The sequence below is a fragment of the Nelumbo lutea genome, chromosome 1, assembly GCF_056320005.1.
Source record: "Nelumbo lutea isolate HS-2025 chromosome 1, American lotus-T2T, whole genome shotgun sequence".
Taxonomy (NCBI): domain Eukaryota; kingdom Viridiplantae; phylum Streptophyta; class Magnoliopsida; order Proteales; family Nelumbonaceae; genus Nelumbo; species Nelumbo lutea.
Genome location: NC_142684.1, coordinates 93,442,250 through 93,452,486, shown reverse-complemented (window position 1 = coordinate 93,452,486; position 10,237 = coordinate 93,442,250). Strand labels below are relative to the sequence as shown.

General features: G+C 32.0%; 1 long non-coding RNA gene across 1 annotated transcript; it reads left to right on the top strand.

Annotated features, from left to right (window-relative positions):
* Positions 1-4,640: 4,640 nt before the first annotated feature.
* LOC148876181 (uncharacterized) lies at positions 4,641-8,672 on the top strand. Its single transcript, XR_016098478.1, has 3 exons — positions 4,641-5,032; positions 5,366-5,432; positions 8,431-8,672. It is a non-coding gene; the product is annotated as an uncharacterized LOC148876181 (long non-coding RNA).
* Positions 8,673-10,237: the final 1,565 nt, after the last annotated feature.

Here is a 10,237-nt window from a genome sequence, read left to right as displayed (position 1 = left end):
CAACCCCCACCCAGGCAGTTCTAAGGTCTAAGGGTTTATCCCATTCAAACTAACCTTGGTTGGCCTTGGTGGAACTAGGGTTTTTAATTGGTTGGGGCCCGCCTTGATGGACCCAAATCGATTAGGCCGTTTTTTCCTAGAACCAATGGGTTGATTCCAAGTCCTAATTAGTATCAGTTTGGAACTAGTTCCACCTAGTCCAAACCTGAGCTATATACAAATAATATATATAATATAATATAAATTACATATAATATGTATAATGTATAATATATAATATTTAATGTATATTAAATGTACATATTTATTTATTTATTTATTATAATTAAGTCCATCAAGTTAGACTTGATTATCTCGAGAACCAATTGGTTTGCATCAAACGGATTGGTATTGTTATGGATGCAGACAGATCAGATCGAATTCGAATAAGGGTTTATCTGAATCCAATCCAACACTATTCGTGTCGGATCCAACTTGAAGATCTTATCAGATCTGAGAGGCTTCAATTTGAACTCAAATCCTATTAGTAAGTTAGATCTTTGGATATGATCCGATCCAAGTTGTTTTCTATAAAAATTAATAAATTATTAAAAGAAAATTAAAATATTCCATTTTAAATAAGGAAAAACAAAAATATAAGTATTTTTTATTTATTTATTTTCATCACACATATACATGTTTTTTATAAAAAAATAAATAATATAACAAAATTATAAAATACAAATAAATAAATAAATAACATATATTGGATCGAATCTTCTCGGATTGAATAAGAGCAATCTGAATCTGATCTAATTTCTGATAGGGTCCTATTATCCAATTCGATATAAAGATCCAACCAGGAGTGGTCTAAATTTGACCAAATAGGATCAGATATCAGAATGGATCATGAGCTGATCCATTTTCACCCCAGGACCCATGCCCCATACTTATATATATATATATATATATATATTTTTTTTTTTTTCATTGTAAATATTATAATTTGAGGCAAGGTTTGAAATTTCAATACGTATTAGGTTGTATCAGCTGATACATATCGAATTGGGGGCTTCTCAATATGCCCTATAGGGTGTATTTTGGGGTTTAACCTAGTTCATGGGGTAGACAAGCCTTAACCCAACCCCTCTAAACCAGGTTTGAAAAAACTAAAAAAACAAAAGGAGAAATGAGCCTCAGTACATGAGGTGTATCGATTGTATCGATGTTTTAAACCTTGATTTGGGGCCAAAAAATGTGTTTTTATAAAAAAATAGCGAGGTGATGTGACTTAAGCACTTTAGAACACAGATAGAAAAAAGTTACTCAACATAAAAAAAGAAACAGATCATCCAATAGGACAACCAAGTGGAAAGTTATGGCCTCTAGAAATTTACATATAAGGTAAATTAAAAATGGTAAAAAAATTCGTTGTTCACACATAACAGGACCGGTTCATTGGTTACCATGTTGAACTAGGTAGGTGGACAATTTTGGCCAATTATTTGGAGAAAATAGAGTTAGGGGTATGACCGACATAGCCAAGGGTTGGTCAACAAGTTTTGACTTGTTCTTGTATTCAGAACTATATTTATATGTTGTGCTGAAATTAGCATTGAATTGATAAAATGTTAAGAAAAAACTAAAGAACTTTTTGCAATGGATTAGATTGGGCATTATAGTTCTATGACTACCCTTGATATGGTCATCTCCATAACATGACCATATTAATTATTAATTAATTAAGCATTAATTTTAAATCAATACTTAATTATTAAGCAATTAATTATTTGTATTTTATAACTATTAATTTATTAATCATTTAATATGAAATTATTAAAAATTAAGTTTAATTATCATTAACTAATTAATAATATATTATATTTTCTCATTAATAACTAATTAATAATTAATTAATTAGCAATGATGAGTAATATATGATTTATTATTAAATAATTATTTTATATTCATTAATAATTTATCTACATAATTAAATTAATTTTTTATGATTAGTTTTTAATTAATTACATATTAATTGAAATATTTATTTGTATTTTACAAATTATTATCTTTTTATTTATGCATTTATGAAATTTTTAGTAATTTATTTGCTATTTTGTTTATTATTAAAAACTATTAATTGTTATTTTTTCATTAGTAATGAATAAATAATAATTTATTAATTATTAATTATTAGACATATGTATTTAGTTTAATAATTATAGTAATTAATAAATACTTAATATCTTTAATCAATATATATAATTATTATTTATTAGTTTTCCATACCTTACATTTTTTAATCATTACAATAAATATTTACTAGTTTAATAATTTTTATCAATTTAATCATTATTTAGTATTTAATTAATTTACAATATATTTCTTATTTTTTAAATATTTTATACTATTTTATAATCAATTTATTAAATAGTTTCCAAACATATTTGTTCCTCAAGGATATGATTGTTAAACATTTTTGGTATCATATTTATATTACTCATAACTAAAATTCGTGGCTAAAAGAGCAATTGTCATTTAACCACAAATAAGGTTGCTGTAGCTAAAGATCAATTTCATAGTTATAAGGCTATAACTATAAATAGCTTTTAGCCACGAAAAAAAAGACGTAGCAATAGGTCAGCTTAACTTATAGCCACGGATGTCTAAAAACCATGGTTATAAGTAACTATTAGCTACGGACAAACTATTTTTACTTATGGACAAAATGATCATAGTTAAAGCTTAACTTTTTGCCACAGATAGGAGGATGTCTGTGGCTATAGCCTAACTTTTAACTACAGTTTTGATGTCCATAGCTAAAGTACATATAACCCCATTTTCCTGTACTGTGAACATCATCTTCCCTTAGCTCGACCATGTATAGGTTCCGTTCTGTTGAAAACTTTGACCTTTATTCTTGACATTAGCAAATGGCTGAACAGGTTCAAAGGCATGGGCGAATCAAGCCATGCTTTGTGATTTAGTAGGATTCCAAGGACATGATGAACATCTAGCTAGTAGATCAAGGTCTGAGATCAGTTTGTGATAGTGGTCACCACCAATTAATATTCAAGCCCGAAGCCACAATGGAAGTAAATGACAAGATCCTCATGCGACATAGTTTCCACTACATCAGCTATACTATTAGCAAGACTTGGCCTTATGAGCATATTCTGTAATGGTAAGCGTGCCTTTCTCAAGAATGAATTTGATTCAGGAGTTGTAGCTTCCTCGAACGACAACACATTCACTTACTTTAGCTACGGTCGTAAACAATCGTAGCTAAAACATGAATATAGCCACGGTTTTAAAGTGTCCGTGATTATAAGTTACAAAAGTAGAATTAGACCTATAACCACGGTCGTTTTGTTTGTAGCTAAAGCTCTTTATTTGTGGGTAAAAGCTACTTATAACTATAGCCACAGATAATAGTTATCCGTGGCTAGAAATTGATTAGAAAATATTATAAAACAATGAGTATATTAAGAATTAATAAACTAATAAATATTTAATAAACAGATAAAAATTAATAAGCTAGTAAATATTTTTTAAAATAATATTTAATAATTAAGAATTTCTATTAATAATAATCAAACTATCAAATAATTTATTAATAATTTCATAAGTACATTAATAAAAAGATAGTAATTTATGAAATATAAATAAACATTGATTATTGTTTAATTAATTCAAACTAATCATAAAAAAATTAATTTAATTATTTAAACAAAATAATAATTTAAATAAATTGATAATAGTTAATTATCAATGAAAAATAATATTGACAATTAAACTAAATTATTTAATTTCATAAAAAATTATTTATAAAGTAATAGTATAGTAATTATTAATTAAATAATTAATAAATGAATACTTAATTAATTAATAATTGTATGTGCTTCATGGACCAAAGGCACCTTGGCTCACCCATTTTACCAAGAAATTAAACCCGTTTTTCCTCAAAATGTAATTTTTTAGCTTTTTTATTTATAAAAGATGAAAAACTAAAAAGAGTTATAAATAAGATCTATATATATTATTTATTCTATATATTTCAAAACTATATTATTTATTCAATATAATAAAACATATACACACTACCAATGCTTAAAAAGGTGAACCAAACCGGCTAGCTAGTCGGTCTATATACTAGTTCGATCCTACCGCTAACCTTGTTCTCTTAAAAAAAAGGGCCCAAGACTGTACACCTAGCTGGTCAAACTTAATAACCAATGAATCAGTCCTGGTTTTGTGTAACTACTAATCAATTTTCTCACTTTTTTAATTATACTTTGAATTTATCTTGTATGTAAACTTTTAATTTAATTATACTCTGAATGCACCTTACCTTGTTATATTTGCGGAAAAAAATACCTATTTTTTGGCGTCAAATCCTAATTTTTTATATTAAAATTTTCAAGGTAGAATAAAAGATATATGTTGTAATAGACTTTGAATTTATGGATTTAATTTATTTTGAATGGATAATAAATCAATAAAAAGCATTTTCCACACAACCCGCTCTTAAATTATATTAATTTATTCTATAATCCAAAATTATTGAATCAAATATTACATTAATTGGGAAAGAACCGAACCGGCATAATCAGTTTGGTTCGGTTCAGTTAAGTCTGGCAAAACCAACCCATTGACAACCCCAAGTGAGATGGGTTTTGTTCTATTCGAAACCCTCTCCTGCTCTTCGTCCTTACGGTCTGCTCTCCCTCTCCCGCTCTGTCTTTCCTCTCACTCTCAGTCTCAATACGCCGACCCCCGAAGTCGCCATTCGCAACACTGGCCATCGTAGTGGCTTAGCCCTATTAATCGAGCCCTATCTCAGCCTCTCTCATTCTCATTTCTCACTTAGCACTACCACCGCTGTTCATTGATCTGGCCACCCATTCATAGCCCTCGACCGCTCCGACCACCCATTCGGCATTGTCTAAGCAATTGTCTTGTCGTTTACTCACTGTTAAGGACTGGAGTTCGGCAGCTGATAGCGATTCCAGGTCTACCAACGTTTGGTTTAGAACAGGAAGATCGATTCCAGGTCAATAACCTTTCATGTAGCGTGTGAAGAAACCCATCTGTGTTTCTTTTTTTTTTTTTTTTTCTTTTTTCTGCAATTTTTCCTGTCTAATATGTTGTAGTTTTTTTAGATTATCTGTTTTTTTTCTTCGATTTCAATCATCTTCTCACAAAACCTCAAACTGTCATTTGTTCAGAAGCCACTTAAGAGTCTAATGAGAAGCTACACTTGTAATCCCTTTGCTCTCTCCTACTAATAACCATTATCACCTTCATTTTCGCTATTGTTCTTATTTTTAATTTCTTCAATCTAAACCTTCTGCTACTAATGATACTTTTCACAAAATCTGATCAGACGTGATTTGCGAATTTTGCTCAACATTTCGCCTACTCTAACCGAGGCTGCTGGTGCCATTGTTGATGTAAGTTTCTGTTTTTGGATCTCTACTTCATTCACTTCGACATTGTTTCTTCTTTTTCTAGTTCTGTTCAGATAAATGCAACAACATATTTAGTGGTGCCACCTCAGTTGTACAAGAGTTTTGGGTGTTGAAAAAGAACAAGGTTTCCTAAATGTACACATTTTCATCGACATATTTATTTCTATTCTGATATAGAATACCTATGGGGCGGGAGATTATTGTAAGACTTGGTGATTAAAATGGTACTTGATTTATTTACTTAGGGCTCTGAGGTTGCACAATTCTGAGGCTTATTTTGGCTCTATATGCCCATATAGCTCTGTCCCAAACAGATTCCACAAAGAAAAATATATTTTTGAAACTTCTGACATACTGAAGCTTAGAAACATACTGAATGATAGAAGGATACACAAGTAAAGGTGTGGTTGAAGTGAAAGAAAGAGAAAAAGAAAAAAAAAATGAAAGCTAGTTAATTAATAGAGATATTATCCAAAAGAGAGCAAATAGGCAGAACGGGATTCATGTAACCGGTTGCAAATAGTTATACGAGATGAAAATGGATGGACAAGGAGGATTTGTAGCCATTAGGCTGTTGCAAGTTTCATTTGGCTCAAATTTATATCATCAATAGTATGGAAGGAGCAACACTGTATGGGTAAAACTGGCATGTTTAAAGTGTCTTTTCAATTAAATATATTCAAGAAACAAATGTCTACTGGTGAGTGCCTTAGGTGAACAAGCAGATATTGTCAAGTGTGGATTTGAGATGTTAGTAGGAGGATCGGCCAAGCTAGTAACAACCTGCAAATCCCATTCCAATAATTTGAGATGAAGTTGTACCAAAGGAATGAACAGAATATTAGAAAACCAATATAGAGATAAAATCCAAAAAAACTGCTCAACGTAGAGACAAAATCCACATTTACCAGTCCAGGTATCTGCAGAATAAGATTGATTCCAACTTACACAATGTACACAAGGAATAGTCTTCAAAAGAAGGCATTGTTTTCACAACAGCTGGATTCACCCATTCCAAAATCTATGCATTTAAATTTCTACAAAATACTTGCATATCCCACCTAAGTGGTCTACTTGTTATTGTAGTGAAGTACATTTCATTAAAGAGAAATGCTAGTGTTATTAATAAGGAGTGTTGTGGGCCTTATTTCCTTAAATCACAAGAAAAATGATAAAACCAAATAGGGGATGTTTTGCAAATAAATGGGTTATGTGCAATTTAGTTTTGTTATTTTGTGATTAAAGGGGAAGGGTAGGACCAATGAAGCAACCATCAGTCCCCATTACAAAATTGAGTTCCCAGACCTGCTCCTTTGTTCTGAACCTGGTTTAGTTGTTTCCCAAACCATCTTACCTGAACCTGTCTCCCATAGCCTAATGTAACCAGGATGGATGAAGGTTCAGTCATAGCTTTGTTATTGATACAAAAATGAGTTTAAAATTTCAGAACTAAACAGGGAGTTGAAAGCTCTTGAGGGTATAATGGTGTCCACCACCAAGGAATCTCTTAAAATTAAACTTTGATGGCTGTAGTCTATGCAATCCTGGAATTTTAGGCATTGGAGGAGTTTTCAGAAACCATGAAGGAGGGGTGACTGCTATTATTCAGGACTAATCAAGTAAAAGAAATCATTGGAAGCTGAATAAATTGCAGTACTTTAGGGACTGAAGTTGGGCTAGTCACTTGGGTACAAAAATTTTATGGTGGAAGGTGACTCAAAGACAACCATTAAGTGGCTATGTGAAAACTGTCCAGTTCAATGGAAACAAAAGCACATGGTAACGGAAGCAAGGAATACAGCAAGGAAGCTGAATACTACAGTGGTCTGGTCATGAAGAATGGCAAATTATGTGGTCCAAACCAATTGTTTTAGGAGACTAGAAATAATGAATGGGAGGGTAATGTAATGGAAAGAAAACGAACTACCAATCATGGTTGCCACTAGATATATCCCAAATTGCACTTGGATCTTAAAACAACCAAAATCAGTCATAGGTAAACTTACTAAAATCCTACAATAGTAAATTCTGTGTTGGCACTTGAAAGAGTCAAAGACTAAAATAATTGAATCAGCAATAGTGATCACTTATCCGTTGTAGATGCAGGGATCTGGTAGATCATTCCAATGGATTGGCCCACATGAGTAATTGTAGTAGGCAAACAGCAATCTCAAATCTGTGGTAGCAACCTTATACCATAAATGCCGAAGCAGAGATATCTTCAAGGTGTCTGTATGGTTCTAAATGTGCCAAAATCCAGTCATAAATTATAATCAGAGATCTGACCACCATTGGCAATCCAAACTAACTCATAATCAAACCAACGTAATGGGAAAACGCTAGCCCAAGTTGGAGATGATGGTTTTAATATTGCTTTTGGTGTGATTGCTGTTTACTTGGCCTAATAAGGCTGCAAGAGAACAAGTACCTTGCGGACTAACCCCCCCCCCCCCCCCCCTTTTTTTCTTTTCTTCTTCCGGGAAACCAAAATCTGAAAATGCAAATGGCAATTGGCCCCATCTTTCTCTCTCTCTCTCTCTCTCTCTCATCAGAAGGTTGTACAATGTACGTGGTGTTTAGTTTCCAAGTTCCAACCGTATCCCATTAGAGAAGACTCCCAAAACCAAAAGTTGTTCCATCAAAACTCAAAAGCAACATTGCTTCATGCAATTCATCCTGGGCATTTAGTTAGTGTTAGAGCATCTACCTCAATTATTTGGATTGGAGCAATTGAATTTCTGGGAGCATGGGGCTCAGGTTAGAGCTCAGGTTAGATTTGGTTGTTATAAAATTTGAAGAATTGCTTCATGAGGCCTGAATCTACATTCTACAATTCAAGAGATGGTTGTATAGATTGTCTATTATAGGGTGGCAGGAAAGAATTAAAGTTAGAGATAAAGCAGGTGGTACTAACTGGCACTTCTGATTGATGCATGATTGGGACCCCAAACTCATTGTATGGTTTCCCTTCCTGAAACAGAGAGTGAAAGCTTTGACTAAGATTTAAGGGAGTGGTGCTGCTCTGCCTCACTACTTTCACTCACTCATCGCTCAAGCGCTCGGATCAAATCAAAGCACTCGGCTCAAGCGCTCAGGATTGAGTTTCATGTATTTAAGAACCTTGAACTTGTAATAGATTTTAAACACATGGATATATTAAAACACCTTGAGATGCAATTCATTTTTTCATTATAAAATCTTTTATTGGAATTCTGAAATCAAGTTTCATCTTTTATTATGAATTGAATATGTTGTGCTTATATTTGATGCAGGAAAAAAAAATGCCATCAACCATATATCAACAATTTTAGCTATGAATAGTTAAAAACCGTAGCTATGATTCATGCTTTTTTTGCTAGAGACTACTTAGACCATAGCTATAGGTTCTTATTTTAGCTACGGACAACCTAAGTTCATGGTTATAGTTTTTAACTTTTAGCTACGATCAAAGTAAATTGTAGGTATAGATTCATATTTTTTGTACGGTCATCTCAAGGCCGTCGCTATAGATCTAAATGTTATAGCTTTGGGCATTTCCAAACCGTACCTATAGAGCAACATTTAACTACGGTTGTAAAACAAACTGTAGCTATAGTGTCAAATTTGTAGCCATGGTTAACTAAAAAACCGTAGCTAAAACTTCACATATAATTATTGAATTGGTCTTTAGCCACAGACATAAACCGTAGCTATAAATTAGTTTTAGCTACGGATGATAGATATTACCTATAGCCACCACGACTTTAGCTACTGTTTTGTGACTGTAACTAGTCCATAGCTATAAACCTATAGCTACGGTTTTTTGGATTTTTAGCTATGGTTTTGTTCGTAACCAAAGTTCATTTTTCTTATTGTGATTGTAGAATAGGATTTGGAAAGAGAGTTCCATACTTAATAAGAGGATCGCAGACCAACTACTTGTCCCATAGTGGTTTCGGTCAAGGAAAAGAAGAGACAACTGAGAACAAGTTGATCCAATTGAAACCACTTTTCATATGCTGGATTAATTACCTTCTTGCTTGAATCATTGGGATCTGGGATTTCCTTGGCAGGAGCAATGCTGGAACCATCAACTATGCCCATTAGTTTGAGTATAGAGGTTGGGGATGAATTATGCTCTCCAAATTAAGTAGTTTTTTTTTTTTTTTTTTTCTCTTCCATAAAAAAGTAGTTTTTTTTTCAACTCAACCAACAGATAGTGTGTCATGCACATTCGGTAACTGAGGAGGAGAATTGGAATCATCACAGTGAAGACATGAGTCACCGGGAGGAAGCAATGAGTGAAGGGTTTGATACGTGTGTCATGCACTTTCCTTTGGGAACTATTTGAAAAAATAAAAAATCTAACAAATAAATAAAAGATTACTTAACCAAATACAAAGTCAAAGAGACAAAGACTCAGTAGACAACAAATTGAAAGAAAAATAGGGATTTTATTTCATTTCAATTTGAATAATACAAATCATATAATGGTTGGATGAATAAAATATGGAAATTAAAATGGAATAAATTGATAAAACATAAAAAAATACAATATAGTTACAAACTGAAAATAAAAAATTACATTATTAAAAAAATCAAGTAATTTAAATAAAATTAAAACAAAATTTACAATAATTTGAAAAAATGTTATACAATTATTGAGTATACAAAAAATATTGATTTCATCATGTTCTTTAAGTTCCACCTAGGCCTCCATCTCGTCGACTTTGATCATCTACTTCAGGTGAAATATCAAGTGTATTGTTATGCCCAACTTTGTCTTATAATCTATCCTTAGCATCCAA